Source organism: Mustela lutreola, chromosome 3 (genome assembly GCF_030435805.1).
Source record: "Mustela lutreola isolate mMusLut2 chromosome 3, mMusLut2.pri, whole genome shotgun sequence".
Classification (NCBI taxonomy): domain Eukaryota; kingdom Metazoa; phylum Chordata; class Mammalia; order Carnivora; family Mustelidae; genus Mustela; species Mustela lutreola.
Genome location: NC_081292.1, coordinates 70,288,379 through 70,307,660, shown reverse-complemented (window position 1 = coordinate 70,307,660; position 19,282 = coordinate 70,288,379). Strand labels below are relative to the sequence as shown.

The window sequence follows — 19,282 nt, the reverse complement described above, 5'->3', positions numbered from 1 at the left end:
GGTTAGCCGGAGCCCGATTATCTGGCTATGCATCTCTGCGGCAGAATTATCTACCTAACCTATATTGTAAATAAAACGTCTAAAAACTGTAGCAGAAAAAAAAAATCAAGCATTGTTTGTGGTTTCTTGAGGAAATACAGTACCTGCTGGAAGCAGAGACTGAGCTATGCAGGCATGTAGCCACGTGTCATTTATAAAATGTGATAAAATGATAATCTCTCACCTACACTAATACGCAGTTTATCTAGATAAATAACTCTTCGAATGAATACTGTGGATGCCTTTAGGGTCTTAGGCATTTAATTAAAATGGAACAAAAATATTAGCTGTCAGCTTTGGGATTTTCGGCATCTTCTCTTGAAAAGGATATTCTTTAGTCTGAGAACAGATTTGTGACATTCACTGGGAATAGACGTGAGGTGGTATTTTTCTAATCCTCGGGAAGAAAGAGGCTCAAAATGCACGGTATAGAAATCTGAAGATGAAACGGTTTCCTGAGGATGCCTCTGTTTCCCACCGCAGCTCCCTCCCAGGGCCTGGGACAGAGGGAGGAATTCAGGGAGCCTCCGATAATTGCCAGTGATTGGAGGCAGCCCTGTGGCTCGGGCACTTTCTCGCCATCGTGCTGGTGCGTTGCCAGCACTCACGATGACTGCAGAAGCAGAGGGCTTTCTTCCTATTGCATGTGTGTGATTTTGACGTTGGACACAGGGAGGCAGGGCGAAGCAGTGGCAGAGAACAAGCGTAGGGAAGAGCCCAGTGGAGGCCCTGGAGCAAACTGCCTTCCAGAATGCAGAGATTAGAGGAGGCTCCCCTGCTACCCACTTAACCCTAAAAATACATCTTAAGCTGCAATGCAAGAGACTCGTCCAGAAATGACTCCTTTTAATTGTTCCATTGTCTACTGAACATTGATTTGGGTTTTCTTTGAGTCAAGTTTTCTGGGAAAACACTGGCTACCTTTATGTGATGAAAACCCTGTCTCTTGAAATAGATTGCACACTGTGTATATATATATCGTGTATTTCTTTTGTCAATTTTTGCCCTATCTTGTAGGGTTTGGAAGACATAGAAAGAAAAGAAAAAACTTCTATTGTAATGCAGTGGGGCCCTATTGTTGAACAAATTAATCTGGATATTTGTCCACAACTTTGATAATAGATGACATGCTGACAAAGCATGAAATTATTACTATAAATGAATGTGTTGTGAGATTTCTATTTTTTTTTTTCTCAGAGTAGATTCAGTGTTTAGGTAACATGGTTTAGTAGATTTTCAGCCCCCTTGAGAGAGATAAGAAATGGTCTAAACACTTGAGAAAAATGTAATTTGAGATAGGAGTTAGATTTTTTTAAATCTCTTTTAATTCTTGCTTGGAATATTCATTTTTCGTTGTGGTTTAAAATTTGGATCTGGAAAGTGGATGGTATCCTAATAAAATAATGACTTACAGGACTTACTATGAAATTATTTCATGGATCTGGAACAGAAATGCTGTTCAAATGGGCAAACATGTGATATGCTGATAATAGGTAACAGACTAAAGATAGTAGGTCAGAGGGTGTGTGTGTGTGTGTGTGTGTGTGTGTGTGTACTCCCTGTCTCATCATACCTGGAAACTCATACAAGAGTTATAATCAAAATAAAAATAGAACCTTTATAATTCGAGCAGAAGAGAAATTTAGGCAGTCAGCTGTTAATAATACAAATCAATAAGCACATTTTTGTTTTTGTTTTTGTTTTTCTCCAGGTATGTTCTAGCCATCAGTATTGAAAACACTAGCCCCAAAAGGTATATTTCAACATTTAAAAATCATTTTGGGGGGGAAATGGTAGAGGGGATTCTACTCTATATATTTTCCTCATGGGCAGTGGAAATAAGCTTTTACGATTCCATACTCTTTTAGCCTTCCTCCCCTCCCCCCTTCATTTGATCGCATTATTCACACAAAGAACCAATGAGCCGTATGCCATTACCTTAAAATCCTATATTAATGAGACAGCTACAGTTTTTAATCATTTGAGTTAAGCCTTGAATATTCTGTTTGTTAATATAGTGCATCCATTTAAAATGAGGACAGGCATTTTATTGTAATATTTTATTTGCAAATAATGAATAAAATACTGGTTTTTCTCTTTGAAAAGTTGTCAAACATTCTGACGAAAGCGTTTTATTTTTGAGGAGTTAATTTTATCTCTAAAAGCATGGGTAAAAAAAAAAAAAAGATGTTTCTTACAGAGTCGGTTAAAGAGATAAGGGCCCTGGTACCTCGTTTTTCTGGCAAAATTTTGGGGTGGAAATGAATACATATACACAAACTGTATAGTAAGCCAACCTTGATTACTTAACAAAAATCAAGAACATTCGAGGTAACACTTAAATGAAACCTAAACAACTTATCCTTAGTATCTTCTGGAGATATAATTGTGTGAACAAAAGGAGGAATTTTTTTTTGTCTTTTGCTTAATCTTATCTTACTTTGCTTTTGTTTATGAAAATGGCTCAGAAAAGCCCTTGAGATAAAGTTCCTATAGCACCATATTTTTTTTCTTCTTTTTAGGTAATAACTGCTCTCTGACTTAAAATATGACATCCAGGCCACCTTGATTTCACGAATGTCAACATCATATGAATTAGACAATGGTCTCACCTTTTACAATTCCTGTATAAAAAGACAGCAGCATATTTAACCTCTTGAAAGTTGCCAACCCACTTATCTGTGGGCTATTTATTATTTTTTTCTTTTATAATGTTTTTCTTATTTGATGAAAAATCGAATATATGTTGGGATGCTAGTCAAAAAAGAGGCTAAGCTATTGAATTTTGAATGTTTCTTACTTAACAAGTACAGTGAGTTGTAAAATACTATTTTTAAATAGGAGAAAAGTGTTTTAAAAATGCAATTTGGTACTGTTTCCTTAATACAGATGATATTCATAAATCAAAATCACGAGCAAAATTCAGGAAAAATTAAAAAGAATTTTCCTAAGTAGAGTTTTCAGTGCTAATTAAAAATACCAGAGAATTTCATGAAGGTATTGCATCCTTATCAGTCAACTTATACTTTAAAAACAAACATAAGACACAGAAGGACTTTTCCTTGGCTTCTGTTTCTCGCATCTCAGCAGCTACTCAGTCTAGGATTTTTTTCAGTGTTCACATAGGAGCCACTGCCCTGGCATTTTTAAGAAGTTTTGGGTCTGCGTAAAGCTAAGTCACAGTATCTGGGTGGATGGCAATGTTACTTCATTTTGCATGGAAAGAAAGTCATTTTTAATCCCCCTGAGATTATAGATGACATCGAACTGAGAAGCTGTTTGGGAACACTAGGCTCCTACTGTAGCTCTTCACTTGAAAAATTCAGCTGACCTCCCCAGTTTATTTTAACCCGAATATACACAGTTACCCCCACTCCCCCACTCTTGTCTTGACCTCCCCTCTTAGCCACATACAGATGCCCCTCTTACTTGGAAACTTTGAGTTGACTTCTTTTTTCTTATCATAATGATGATTTCTGCATAAATAATCAATCAGTCAACCAAGCATTTGATCCTATTAACTGGCCAGGGTTGCCCAAACCATGCAATTTTTGCTAAGCTCTATCTGATGCACTCTTCTGTAGGAGCAAATACATTTTTCCTCAAGTATTTTATTAGATACTTTATTTTAAATTCTGCCTTTTTTTTTTTTTTTTTTTTTTAGCAACAGAATCTAAGCAGCCTGATTGGAATTTCAAATGATCGTCACACTGAATTTGAAAGTCTGTCTTACTCAGAATGTAACATTTTTCTTATATTTTAACCAAATAGAGGCAAGAAAGTCCTTTTTATCTTTTTCTAGCTAAACGTATGTTCAATATTATTAATTCAAATAGTGAAAAGATCATTCCACATCTCTATTTAATAAGATTTTTCAGTCTTTAGCTAGGTTATCAATTGCTTCCTCTCTTGTGTTCGGTACACCAATTTTCCTCACTCCCTGATTTGGTTTGTTCTTAAGGGATACAAAATCCATGTTGTCACTTGCCGGAGTATGCAAAAGCCAGTTTGTTAGAAAACAAGGTGTTGCACTGTTTGTTTGTTTGTTTCTTTGTTTGTATGCCAGAAAATGAGTCTGAGTTACACTGCGTGGTTCCTGTTGCCTATTTGCTTACACTTAGTTTTCCTCTCTTTACACACGAAGAAGCAAACACCGTCCCTGTCAAAGGATAAATGAGGCAGAATTGGTGACGTGTGTGTTTGTCAACATAAGCAAGATCAAATGATTGCTCAGCAGGAAGAAGCCACGGGAAAGCCAATGATTTTTGACTAATTAGCAAAATAATAATAATGTCTCCCTAATGATTACCTTGTACTGGCTTGTGGCCTTTATCAGACAGAGCTATTCCATCAGTGCAAACTGGTGTTTTGAAGACAAATTAGCAATTTTATTTGAAATCATGGATGTGCAGCATTTCAGAGAAATCTTTGGAAACATCCCGTCCTTCTATATTATTGAGCAACAGAGACTGAGAACTGAGCCCCAGTTTTTTTGTTTCCCATTGTCCTATCACCAACGAGCACTTCAGCTAATACTTTACAAGAAGCAGCAAGGTGCGTTTTTCAGGATCATTTAAAATACACGTTCATTCTATCCTTCCAGGGAATTTTGCCAGAGGTGTCCATGAGGAGTAACTTGGTTGAAAATAACAATGTTGACAAGAATTTTTTTTTTTCCTGTTGCCACATGCTAGCCAAAGTTAGAGGGTCCATTACCAGGCGCAATCTTATTTTAAGTAATCTTTGATGAAACTTCAAGAAGAAATTAAGGTAGACCTAAATTGTCAGTCCTGTAAAATGTTACTGAAGCTGCCATTTTCTGTGAAGTTCGGTAGGCAACCACTATTTATAGGAAATGGCGAAGACAGGAGCATGTCTCAGGTCGCAGGGCGTGTGCTAAGCTCTGTGGATTATCTTGCCTGAGACATATTCACAGGATTCCTGGCTCAGGACAAAGCTACATATTTCTCACTTTCCTGGGTGCCAGATTTACACCTTAAAAATAGAGATCAAGGATGAGTGAGCTTGGAATCAAGGGAATATTGTCTAGGAGAACTTAGTTTGTCATATGGTGTCTAGGTTGGGAAATGCTATGTGGACCTTGCTGATTTGGGCATTAAAATTGCCTGAATTGTATTAGATTTTCCCAAGAGAGCTGATTAAACTTTCAAATGATCATGAACAAAAATACCTCAACAAAATAAAAACCAGACATGATGATAAACTTATGGGTTTTTTTTAGGCTAGCAAGCTACTTGTTTGTTTGCTTTTAAAATTTTTTACCCTTTAAAATAATATAAATTGTTATCTTTCAGTGCTCATTTAACTGACATATAGATTTAAATAAAAAAGCCAGCATCCCACCCCATTTTCTTTCTATCCCAATCATCAAGTAAGAATGTTTACTGTAGGGTAAGCATTGTTTGTCTTTACAGCAGCTAATACAGGGCCCATGGTTACCTTTCCTTTATTTTTATTTTTCGGCACCTTAACCCCGCTTAGGACATTCTTCTAGCAATCCTCTCTCCACCAAGATCTCTCCCAGCCCCTTCCCCAGGAGCAGTGATGTCTATGATAACAACCTGAAAAAAGCAAGAGTAGTATTTCTCCTTTGTCTAACCCAGGACAGAAGACTAATATGGAGAGACAGGGAAAGAGGAGGTGACAGCGGAGATGGGGGACATGGTAATGAGGGGGAGGGCAGGGGAGTGGGCTAGCAAAAGACAAGAGCAGTGTTGATAATATGCTGAGGCGGGGTTGGGGGTCAGAGGAGAGACCATTTTAATGAATCGCATGGCTACTACCACCAAGCAGATGCTCAGAAATTCTCTTAAGTCTCCATCAACCTCAATGAATTCTTCTATGACTTTCCAGGGCTGCACTGTCCAATAGAATAGCCACTAACCACGTGCGACTGGGGAGCACCTGAAATGCACCCAGTCAAAATCTCATGCCTCAAGTATAGCTGACATGTGGATTTCAAGATTTAATATGAAAAACATAAAATATTAACAAATTGTGTATCAGTTCCATGTTGAAACGATAGTATTTAAGATACTTTCAAGATATGTTTTTGGCTTTTTTTTTTCCTCTTTAAAAAACGGGTAGTTCATGGGGTGCCTGGGTGGCTCAGTGGGTTAAAGCCTCTGCCTTCGGCTCAGGTCATGATCCCAGGGTCCTGGGATGGAGCCCTGCATCGGGCTCTCTGCTCAGCAGGGAGCCTGCTTCCCCTTCCCTGCCTCTCTGCCTACTTGTGATCTCTGTCTGTCAAATAAATAAATAAAATCTTTAAAAAAAATAAAATTAAAATAGGTGGCTCAGTTAGGTAAGCATCTGCCTTTGGCTCAGGTCATGATCTCAGGGTACTGGGGTCAAGTCCCACATCAGGCTCCCTGCTCCTCCCTCTGCCTGCTGCTCATCCTGCTTGTGCTCTCTCCATCTCTGAGAAATAAATAAATAAAATCTTAAAAAAAAATGGCTACTAGGAAATTTAAAATTACATCAATGGCTCTTTTTAATAATCACATTTTCTAGTTTCTGTATTTGATACTTGGTATCTGTGTCTTGCTGACTCTAAGGAGACCGCCTCTTCTAGGACTAGGCAATTTCTAGAGATAGCAAAGGACTTGCATATGAGAGCACCTTCTACCAGTAAAACAACCAATTCAGAGTCCATACGCCCAGCCACCTTTTTAATCAGGCTTGCATTCTCCAAACCACTATTCAGCTGCCCGATTCACCCCAGGGCCAGGTACCAGACAACTAGGGAGACACCCTATGTCCCAAAGCCCATGGAAATGGTTTAAGATTGCCTACCCTGCTACCTGCCTACCCTGCTACTCTGCCTACCCTAATCACCATAAAGGCTCTTGTCCATGTTCTGCCCCCTTCTCTGGGCCTCCTGACTACCCTTGGTCTTTCCCTATATGGCCCCTGCCCATGGAATAGCATGCCCTATCTTCTTGGGATCTGTGATGTAACAAACTACCTTTTCAGTGGCGGTAATTGTCAGATTTGTTGGCCTTACCATACTTGAATAATAAAACCTACATGTAAAAACACTTGCATACTATTTCTATGGGATAGTTCTGCCAGAGCTCTGTTTTCTCCAAGTGTGATCCACTGATCACTTAATAATGTGGAGAGTCACTTACAAAATAAAACTCCCAGATTCCTGGGACCCCTTCGAACTAGCTCAGCTTCTGAAGCATAGTATTAGTTCAATAAATCTCAGCTATTATTACTTTAACACCATAATAACAATAACACTAATAATGATGATAATAAAATGGTTTATTTCTGGTTTGAGATGATTATTTCTTCCCACTTTATGGTTAGTTTTGTTACTATTGTGCAATATAATAAAATATATATCTCTATATGCAATGCAAGCTAGCATTTATTATTTATTATTGGCCAAGCTCATGTTAAGTGTTTTATACATTATTTCATTGAATCCTTATGACAACCAATTGAATGACAAAGTAATATGCCCAGAGTCACACAGCTTGCTAGTGTCGGAGCATATATTTATTTTTCAATGATACATAATTTGTGTATTTACTTAACACTATCCTGTCCGATACTCATTCAGAAGGGTAATAGAATACATATGCACAATTTAAGAATTATCATGAAACAGGTCACCTGGGTGGCTCAGAGGGTTAAGCCTCTGCCTTCAGCTCAGGTCATGATCTCAGGGTTCTGGGATTGAGCCCCGCATTGGGCTCTCTGCTCAGCAGGGAGCCTGCTTCCTCCTCTCTCTCTGCCTGCCTTTCTGCCTACTTGTGATCTCTGTCTGTCAAATAAATAAATAAAATCTTAAAAAAAAAAGAATTATCATGAAACAAACATACGTGTGTATATAATCAGGCAGAGGACAAGGCCCCTCTCTGATCGTGTTTCCCCTTTCTTCTTCAGAGGCAGCATGCCCTGACTTTTTTGGTCATCGTCTAGTGGCCATTAAGTCAGAGTCACTGGGAATACTCCAAACATCTTCAATGATGTGTATTCTTTCTTAAAAACAAAACAAAACAAAAAACCCAACATACACTAGTATTAGCTAGCTAATGTTAACTAATATTTAAGTAACATTTTTAATAAATGTTAGGCTTAAAGGGGAGTTGCAAAAATCCTACAGTTCTCACAGACCTCACATCTTGCCTCTCCTGGCATTAGCATCTTACTTTCCCATACAACAACTATCAACCAGGAAATTAACAGGGGTAAGTTACTATTAACTAATCTGTGGACCTTTTTGACTTTCATCTGTTTCTTCACTGATGTCCATTTTCTTTTTCTGTTCCAGGATTTTATCCAGGATCCCACAATACACTTAGTTTCTATGTGGGGGGATGTATTTTGAAACCATTTCTGTCTCAATATAGAATTCACAAGAGCAGTGTTTCAGGGAGATTAATCTTAAGGCAGCGTGTGAAATAGATTTTAGGGCAGAGAGCTAAAAGGAGGAATGTCAGGGGATTCTTGCTATATTATGATTGCTTAAGGCAGAGAAGGGCTATGGCTGTGAAGGGCCATCTCTGTGTCTATTCCTTTATATTGCGCACACTGCTTTGGAATAATGCATTCATCTCCCTCCCCTAGAAGCCTACAAGTTCCTTGAGGGCAGGGAGCACTACAGCTAATTCATCTCAGTATCTCCTTCAGGTACTAAGGAGAGTGCCTGGCAATAGAAGCGATCTGGTGAAGGTTTGTCAAATAAATTAGTATGAATGAGAAACACGAGCTGAGGGGGAAGCTAGGACCCACAAGAGGGATAAGCAAAGGGGAAGGGAGAAGAGGGAGAGCAAAAATAGAAGAGAGGGACCTGATCGGCCAGGGGCTTGGGGGAGACACACAGAAGGTAAGGCATTGAAAGCAGAAGACAAAGAAAGGGAGAAGCCAAAGGAGAGGAAGCGAGGAGGTTTGAGGGAGAAGCAGCTAAGGCAGCAGGACTGTCTTCCCATCGTGTTGCTCACTTAGATTCTGTACATTATCATCCATCACTTAACGTCAAAACCTCGCCTCCTTTATTGCTGTTCACAGCTCTCAGACCTTTATCGTTTTCTCCCTCATCGCCCTCCTCGTTCACAAGATGCTGCTGAGAAGAGTCTCTAGCCGCAGCCAGGGAATGTCACGTGATGCCTATGCTTCATTGTCACCCGGCCACTTCTGGGCTCAGCCCTCCACACCCACTTTCTGCCTCAAGGCCTTTGCACTCGCTGAGCCCCCCTCTTCCTAAGAGTCTCAGCTCCCAGGTTCTCATGAGGTTGGCTTCTCCTTGAAGTTTTAACCCCACTTGCTTACCCTCTATCTTATTATGCTGTTTTATTGTCTTCAAAGTGCTTAAGGCTCCAGGAGTTCTCTTGTTTGTTTATTTGCGCACTTTGTTTTCATTTGTCTTCACCCACAGAATACTAGCTCCAGAAGAGAAGGGGGCTTGCCAGTATCATTTACCAGGAAACTTCCAGCGTGGGGAAGAGGGTGGGAAGACTGAAGAGACAGACACATTGTTTTGCAATTGAACTCAATTTAGTCACTGGGTAGGGGTATGGGGTAGGGAGTGGGGGTGAGGAAGCTGGTGGGGTCCACACCCCTTAAAATGTCATCACTCCAAGCTACTCAAAAACTGAACACGTGTTGCTTTGTTTTTCAACGGGGCATGTATTCTAGGATGAAGGAGAGTAATTGTTATGGTCCCCAGGTAAAATTAATTTAAAAATAATTCACTGAATGGGGACCCAGGTGAGGGAAGAGCAGCTTCCGAACTAAGATAAAATTTCAAGTAAATTCGATATCTCTCACACAATTCAATGCTTCAATTTAACACTTTTTGAATGCCTGTTAAGTACCAGGTAGTGTAACAGAAATGGCAAATACTGTAAACAACAAATTTCTGTCCTCTAGGACAGAATGGAACTGCTTCTCAAATGGAACTGTTTGATAAGCTAATAACTGGTTACAAAGTGATTTTGATTTCAAAGAGCTATAGAGAGGACTATGGAGGAGCAGAGGACAGACCTTAAAGGCAACTTAATATTCACTTTACATATGCAAATTAACATTCTCAGATAAGGCTTTGAATGATGATAACAGGTGTTACTGGGGGGCTCAAGTGAATGTGGCAAAACTGGGTTAACATTAACCAATCGTCTCTAATGTAGGACTTAACAGTCTTTAACTTACTAATAGGTACTGCGAATTTATGTGGGGGTGGGGACCTTGGTAAGCTTCATTGCCTAATCTTGACCACAGTGCCGTTTTCAAAGAGGATTTTGTAAAACTAGTTTCCACTGAACAAAATTGGAAATTTCTTCACAATATATTTAGCTTAAGAGTTCTAAAAAGTAATTTCTTGATGTTCAGGGTTGAGGATTTCCCACTTGAAAATTTTAGGAACAGAACTGAGAAAGCTCTTCATTCCTTTCTTTTCTCCATTATCATCCTGGACTCCTTCAAGACCTGATGAAAATCCCACATGCATGAGAAAGAGTTCATAGTCATAGTGGAAGATGCCAAAGAGTTTAAAAAAATATTTTTAGAAATTCTACCTGAAGGAATGATTAAAGATTAAACAAAAAAGTCTATCATACTACCGTCCTGTGTCTTGCTAAAAATTGGATCATGCAAGAGTCATTGATCCAGAGGGAAATTTTGATGAAGCAAGATATTTGTATGGTATTAAGTGTCTGCAGGATTGCTTGTAGTTGTAAGGAGTAAAACAGTACCAACATAATACTAACTATATTATAGCTATATACTGAGTATTATTTATATATGTATATTTATCACAATTTAATTTCTATATAAGTAACTGCATAATAGTAATATATAATGATGTAATCAGACAAAGCTTGACTGGGTGATCCAAATTAACATCAGGGACAGGCAGATGGACATGATGTGCCTCCAGATATGATAACTTGAGGAGGACCCAATATCACTTATGTATTATTCCAGCCTGGAATGCATTCGCTGAATTTAATCATAAGTAAACATCACATAAACTCCAAATGAAGAATATCTCAATGTAAAAAAAAAAAAAAAAAAAAAAAAGTACAGTTTCCTTCAAACCTGTCAATGTCATAAAAGACAAAGAAAGGTTGTAGAAATGTTTTAGATTAAAGTAGGCTAAAGAGACATAATAATAAAATGCATTACTTGACTCTAGAGTGAATCTGGCACTGGAGGGAGAAAATGCTATGAAGGACATTATTGGGTCACTTGACAAAATTGGAGTGCAGACAGCAGATTAGAAAATAGTATCCTATCAATGTTAATTTTACCGAGGTTCATAACTGTCCTGTAGGTTATGTGAGAAAATATCCTCTTCTTAAGAATTAGACACTGAAGTATACGGGGATAATGGGCCCTAATGTATGCTACTTATCCTCTAGAGTCAGGAAAAAGAAAATGATACATATCTGTATCTATAAATTTATATCCATCCATCCACCTGCCCATCTATCCATCTACCTACTTACCCTTCTTTCTACCTATTGTATCTATCTTGGTCACTCTATGGATCAATGGATCTACTGATCTATCGATATGTCATCTACTGATCTATCATCTTTCTTTCTTTCTTTCTTTTTTCTTCCTTTCTCTATCTGTTGGGCGAATGACAAAAAATATTGAGTAAAATTTTAATACATGAAGCATATATATGGTATAATGGTGTTCTTTGTACTATTCATATTCTTTCGAGTTTTCTGCAAGCTTAACATTATGCCAAAATATTGAATTTTTACAAATTAACATAGCACCAGGTACAGTTTCTTTATGGCTTGGGATTAGCCTCATGTGTTCTGGAGGCTTAGAAGCACACCTGGTTCTAAGCTTGGCCTGACTACTTATGACTTCTGTGTTCTTGGATAGTCCCTTAACCTACTTTATGCTACAGTTTTTTTATTGGTGAAATGGTAATAATAAAAGCACCCTTCCTAAGGGTTATTAGACTTAATGAGATAATCCAAATGAAGTTTAGCACTGTACATGACCTGTAACATTGTTCGGTAAGTGGTTACAGTTATACGATGAGTATTCAGTCGACTCTAGTTGATCGAAAGGATTCATGGTTGAACCAGCTCAAATACATTTAAAGAAAAGACACAGGGTTGGATTAAACATGTTTCTGAAATCTCTGCGATTATTATAATCCCTGATTTCTTTAGATAACTCCTTGTATCTGATTTAGAAACAAAGTTTGAATTTTTAATGATCTTTACTCTAAAGCAGTCTGTATTTATTTAAAAAAAAAAAAAAAAGTAATCTGACCCTATGGTCTAACTGAAGAGTAGAATTGATTTTCAGAAGAGCCTTCAAATGAAATAAAACTGAATATATCATGTGCTCCTTCCCACCAAACCAGACGTGATTTATTTCTGTACAAATTCAGCCAATAGTTCCTATAAAAGAGTGAAACTAAGGGTGCGGGGTGGCTCAGTGGGTTTAGCCTCTGCCTTAGGCTCCAGTCATGATCTCAGGGTCCTGGGATCAAGCCCGCATCGGGTTCTCTGCTCAGTGGGGAGCCTGCTTCCCTCTCTCTCTCTGCCTGCCTCTATGCCTGCTTGTGATCTCTCTCTCTCAGTCAAATAAATTAATCAAAATATATGTATATATATATTAAAAAGAGTGAAACCATTCTGCTACTCTAACAGTGATACTTTCTAAGTTTGTACGTGTCATTACATTGGCAAAAAACTGAGTTGTGTAGCATCTGCTTTACTTGGTTTTCTCATTTGAGGAATGGAGTCTTAGGTCAATCGAATGAAGATGGTCAATGTCACCCACTTAGAAGTGATGGAATTCAGACTCTCTCCTGGGTCGAGTAAGTTGCCTTCATGTCAGTGCTTCCTTTCTCCTTGGCTCCTGAGCACCTTCAGCAAACTGCCAAAATCAATTTCAGTTTTTTCCTACCAAGATCTTCCCAATTCTGCAACTCTTTTTGGCTCCAGCCTTCTGTTTTGGCAACTTTGAAAATATTCTTCAGGATATGGAATGGAGAGAGATCATTTCGGAGTTTGGGAGTCAGGCAGAGTTGGATACAAAATCTGAGCTGTACCACATTCTTACTGCATGCCCTCAGCAGGCAAGGCAGAATAATATTCACATTGAAAGTGTTTCTCTGGGGTCTGGGTGGGGGGTGGCTCCTGGGTGGCAGAGTCGGTTAAGCAGCAGACTCTTGGTTTTGGTTCAGGTCATAATCTCAGTGTCCTGAGCTGGAGCCCCATGTGGGGCTCAGCACTCAGCAAGGAGTCTGCTTAAGATTCTCTCTTCCCTCTGTCTCTGCCCCTCCCATTGCTCATACTCTGTTTCTCCCTCTCTGAAATAAATAAATAAATCTTCAAAAAGCAAAAGTATATCTCTGGGGTCAGTCTTCTAGGGTTAGAATCCAGCTTAGTGGGACCCCCTTTATTGGTCAAGTAATTTTACTTCTCTCTGTATCAGTTTTCTTATCTTTAAATGGGGATAATAGAGCTCATCCCATAGGATTGCAACAAAGTTTAAACAATATAATTATGTGAAATGCTTATAACAGTACACATAGCACATGACAAGTACCTTTCTGAGTTGCAGTTTTCTTATCAAAAATTGGGGGTAAGCTCCTTTCATATGCTTGTTTTTTTTTTTTTAAAGATTTTATTTATTTATTTGTCAGAGAGAGAGAGAGAGAGCAAGAGCGAGCACAGGCAGAGTGGCAGGCAGAGTCAGAGGGAGAAGCAGGCTCCCTGTGGAGCAAGGAGCCCGATGTGGGACTCGATCCCAGGACGCTGGGATCATGACCTGAGCCGAAGGCAGCTGCTTAACCAACTGAGCCACCCAGGTGTCCCACATATGTTTAACATAAAGATTAAATGAACTATTGCAAGTAAGAAAAAAAAAAAAGAACTCAACTCTGTACCTAGTTCATTAGTGACCATTCATTCATTAATTGAATATGTGTTAAAGGCTGGACATTCAGAAAAGACTCCGATATACGAGACTGGTCTCCTGATCTATGGGGGTTGGGGGGAGGCAGGAAAAGTGAGTTGTTGTTGTTATAAAAGATAAGGATTGAGTATAGGCCTGATCTCTAAATCTTAGTAAAAGCATGTTTTGTTTTTTCTTATCTTCCATCCCCACTTTTAAGGCTATCTAATTTCCCTTTGATTTAGAGTTTAGAATCTCATTTTCTTTTCCACAAACAGTATTTAAATGTATCTAAGTTGGCATTTAGCTAATAAGGAAAATGAACATTTTGGGGGCATTTTGAAGTTTGCAAAGGGCTTTCATGTACGGCTCCTCCTTTGGTCCTCCTCCGACGCTGTGAGGGACAGATGCAGGCCCATTATCTTCATGAAAGCTCCCACGGAAACATGTCTGCCACACATTCTTAGTGATTAGCAAAATAAAAGATTTTAAAGTAAAAATATTCCTGTCGCTTTTCTTCAAAAAGCAAACAGATTCTAGAGGAGGCAAGGACAAGAGCTGGAGGAGGAAAATTGGCAATTTTTTCTTTGCATAATTTTTCTGACAAAACAAAAAGATTTCTACATCATTTTTTATGACAAACTGTACCCATATCTTTGGAATTTTTGCAAATTTAGCATCAATCATGTACATTTTCCAGTCATTTTCATTGAAATTTCATTCTATTTATCTTGTTGGCAAAGTGAAAGGCAATTTTTGTTTGCTAACGTTGCCTTTTCCCTTGCTACATAAAAAAAATGGCAATGCTGACGAGAGGGAGGCTTTTCTTTTCTCCTGCAGGGAAGCCCCCAGTGTGCTCATTTGTATGTACAGTCTATCATTACTATTTTAGCATATTTTCCTTTTATTTATAGGTTTGAATCATTTATTATTCACTTGCAAACAGTTTGCCAAGGACTCTTAATTGGTACGTATGGCAATTAAAACTTTATTACTTAAATAGTTTGGGGACCAGGAAAGGAAAGGTACCAAAATCAGCATAATCAATTTAGCTATAAAACACTACGTCTGACTTTTTATTTTATTGATGACAAGGATTTGGTTCTAATGCTTTGTAAGTAGCATGGCTGCTCTCTCTAGTTCTACATAAATGAGATTCATGCCTAATGTGCCTCCAATTTTCACAAACAATCCCTCAAATACAGTTTCAACTTCCATTAAGGCTGTGTCTACCCATCATGAAATGAATCTTGGGGAAGGAATTACTGGTGCATGCAGGGTGTTAGTTTTTTAATAGGAGAGTCGGTGTGGGCCCTGTTAGCCTCATCATCAAAACTTTCCTTTAGAAAAGTAGTAACTTTTGCCATTTTAAGGAGTATTTTCAGACAAAAGTCACCATCAAGTCCATTCACCATTGATGGAACGTAAGCACACTTTGCTGTAGACAAAATTTTACAGATAGATGAGAAAGGATTTTTCATATATATGTAATGGTTTGGAAATGTTTATTCCATATAGGCAGAGCGTCTGTTAGTACCTTCTATCCCTCGGGAAGATTTCTGAAAGACTACAATGAATAAAGTGGAGAAAGTTGGAAATTTATGGAAACCCCAAAAGAATTCCAAGAATGATGAAAATTACTTTGTAAAGCTCTGGTGAGTAAGTAGTTAGAAAGTACACACCACACAAACATACACACACAGACACACATGCAAACATACACACAATGACTATGTCTGTAGGACTGAAAATGAGTCAGGCATTGTACTAGGCCCTTTCACCTACAGTATCTTATTTAATCACTACATAATTTTATTGAAAAAAGTATTACTATTATTATCCTATTTTTATAGTTGAGAGGGAAGATAATGTACATGAAATAATTATAAAACTGATGAGTTAGATTGAATATGAAATAAGCTAAGAAAAAGAAAGGAGTTTGACAGGGGAAGAACAACTTCTTTAATGAGGGTTGAAGATGTTGGGAAAGAGATTGCAAGCAAGCCTTGACAGACAGCTGTTCCTTTAGAACCTACTCACTGTCCTAGAGCAGCTCAGTTCTCTCTCATTCCTGGAAACCTAGATATCTGTCTTTATCAGCCTCCACACTCCAGCCCCTGTAATTGTAGTCTGTTTTCTATTACCCAGGACTGACTGAAAGATTTTCTGTGTGCACTTAAGAACAAGATTGAAAACCCATACTGAACCTTAAGTTGTTTTTTTTTCTTCTTCCTTAGTACTGGATTGGATCTCATAATAGACTTCATTTTAAGGGAGAGAGAGAGAAAGAAGAACATCAAGATGTGTCCTCTACATTTGTCTACATAACCCATCCCATCCTTGTGGCTGCTGGTGACCCAGGAATGGGTATGTTCGTGCATGGGTGAGGAAAATGAGGTCCAAAGAAAATAGATAACTTACTTAAGCTCAGGAGGCAAGTAAGAGAAAAACTTGCATGCAGACTCAGGTTTGTCTTAGGCCAATGTCTGTGAGCTTTTCATTAAGCTATGTAAAAAACCATTGATGAGGGTCTGGGAACCATACGATGAACCAAACCGCTTGATCCTTACTGCCTGAGAGAGCAAATGTGGAGAAAATGGATGTGAAAACATACATGGGCCCATGAAAGCCCCTTTCCCAATGATGGTAGAGAAATAAAAGGTTTTATTTGTACTTCAATTAAGTTCTACTGTCATAGAGCATCAGTTCTAATGATAGAGGTTAAGGACCCTGTGGAAATCAGTAGGAAGTATGCTTCTTTCCACAACAAGATGATGGGACTGACTGCTGCAATATGTCAAGGACTTGGAGTTTGAAGACTGAAGCTCACATAGCAGGTGGCATATTTTGGCAATAAGCAAGAGAACGATGGATATGTCTTTGTGGATATGGAAAGGGCAATATTATCACCTGGTTAACATCCATTTTCCTTTCTTCCTTTCCTCAGCATTTGTTCAGAATGGTGATGAATTTTGCCTTGCTGGATCTGATGTAGACTGAAACTTGTCAGAGCCAATCACAACCGTCATCTTCCTTGCTTTCCCAGTGTCCACGGCATAAGGGGCAGCCAATGTCAGTTGGATCCATGAGTCAGTTCTGCCAATGGAATCTAAGAAGTCTGTTCAGATTGTTCCTGGGAAGGTTTTCCTTTTCCTACAAAAAAGAACAGACAGAGTTGGCACCACTTTTCACCTCTATTCCTGTTTAGAATGCAGATGTGCCACCATCTTAACTGCAAAAGGACAGAAATGTCCGGCCTGCCATCATGGAACTGTTGGACACACATTGAAACAGCTTGCCTTTTGGATTTTTGTTGTTGTTGTTATTTTGTTTTGTTTGTGAGAAAAACTCAACACTATTTTGTTAAGATACCACATTTCAATTCTTTGTTACTTGCAGCTAAGTATATTCCTACCTGGTAAAAGAGAGATTATACCTATAATATCAACTACAGCCATTTAAATGAACAAGTGTTTAAAAGTATTCCATTAGGGAAATAATATTTGTGCTAATCAAAATGATCAGCTCATCCATCCCCAAACCTAAATTCGTTTAATATGGGCCACATAGTAATAAAAATACGATAACTAAATAGAAGTCAGTAGATGCCACATAGGTGAGAGAAAGCTACTTACAATTCTTGGGGAATTTATTTTAAATTTATTTTTTTCTAGTTTTGAAATAAAACCTGCTCTAGTTGACACTATTCCTTCTCTCTTCTTTTATCATGGCATTTCATATATATGAAAAATTTTTCACGCTAATTATCTGCTAACAAGAAAGGCACATCATCACAGTGAAATCAGCCCTTTCTTGATCCTGCTTAAATTTAAATGTAGCCCAAATGACACCTGACGGAAACTTGCAGAGGTCATGCAGTTCTTGCTTATGAGAGACATTAATCAAACAAATGGCATTTGTCTAATTCAGCAATTTTATATCAGAAAATTTATCTTTTAAACCTTATGAAAAAGGAAGATTAAGTGAAAATAGATATAATGCATTCAGCGTTAAAAAAGCAAAACTCTAGAGATCAGGGTTACTAAGTTATTATTTCAAAAAATCTTGCTCTAAGATTGACAGGTCATTTTGAGTTTCCTGCTTTTCTTACACTTATATCTTCAGAAAAAGTCTCTCCTTAGTTGTTTCTACTTCACTTTTTAAGATATCATTTCTAATAGGTTAGTAGTTATGGTTTTTCCTACCAAGTATGGTTTGATACTTCTGAGAACATGAAATCACTTTGATAATTCTAAGAAGACAAATCATTTTGCAGCTTTCAGGGGAAAATGTCTCCAATTTGTTTTTGTTTTTCACTCAGAAAATGAAAAGTTAGTGATTGTGAAAGGCTGCTTTCCCCAACCACCACTGTTGAGGGAATGATTTGTTAGGTTCCCTCTTCAGTAATTTTTATTTTTATCTGTTTCTTTTTCCCTTTTAAATATCTAAATGAAAAAAATAAATGATTTTTATGAGTAAGAAAAAAAGTTATTTTTGTGGAATCCAAAAGGCAGCCCACGTGGCTAGACAAGGAGCCCAAATGTTTTCATTCAATTTGAGTTCAGGGCATCAGTGAAGCCCACTTCTCCAAAGAAAAGCTTTCACCTGGGTTGAAATTTTTTATTCAGGCTGTGGATAACGTGTTAAAAAGCCACATTTTTATTTTGTGAGTCCCCTCTTCATGCAAAGTCTTTCATTGGTCACTATTTAAAAAGGAGAGATAAGCAAATATCATCTAAAATTTTTCCCTTAGAATATTTATTTTTTCAGGAATCATATTGGAGTTCAACAAATTAATATGCAGAAAAAATTTCCCTAGTTATCCATTCGTACACAGCAGCAGGTGGGTGGGTTCAAGTACACATCAAACTTGCAGAGAAATCAAGTCAGAAAAGCTCCCTTATTTGGTTAAGTGAATTATCCCTAGGTTCATACATTAAAATGATACAGAGAAGCACTCCTATCTTTGCTAGCCTCAAAAGAGTAAAAAATAGTTTTCCTTATAAAACACGTTTGACACTTCCCACAAAGTCTTCGAGTCCCCACAGTGAGGTACTCACAGGGGGTTCACGGAGAATGAGATAACATAATTAAGTCTTAGGGAAGTTGGGTCATTTAAAACTCATATAGGATGAACAAATAGAGGTTGGGGTTCGAACCAAAGGAAAACTCTGATTCTTTTCATTTAACTCCTTATTAAACCACAAAGGACTTTAATTCTCACTTTTGTGTATCCTGTGGCCTAAACAAAGAGATGGTAGCAGTTTTCAGAAAGATAAAAGTATGTGTGTGTGTGTGTGTGTTCATATGTGTGTGCACATCTAGATATATG

The 19,282-nt window shown here is 38.1% G+C and overlaps 1 long non-coding RNA gene across 1 annotated transcript in view; it reads left to right on the top strand.

Moving 5' to 3' along the window:
- Positions 1-17,627, top strand: part of LOC131828054 (uncharacterized) — a 31,085-nt gene extending 13,458 nt beyond the window's left edge. The window contains exons 2-4 of the long non-coding RNA XR_009352207.1: positions 15,469-15,605; positions 16,188-16,317; positions 16,898-17,627. This is a non-coding gene — a long non-coding RNA (uncharacterized LOC131828054). The remainder of the gene's footprint in view (positions 1-15,468; positions 15,606-16,187; positions 16,318-16,897) is intronic.
- The last annotated feature ends 1,655 nt before the right edge of the window (positions 17,628-19,282 follow it).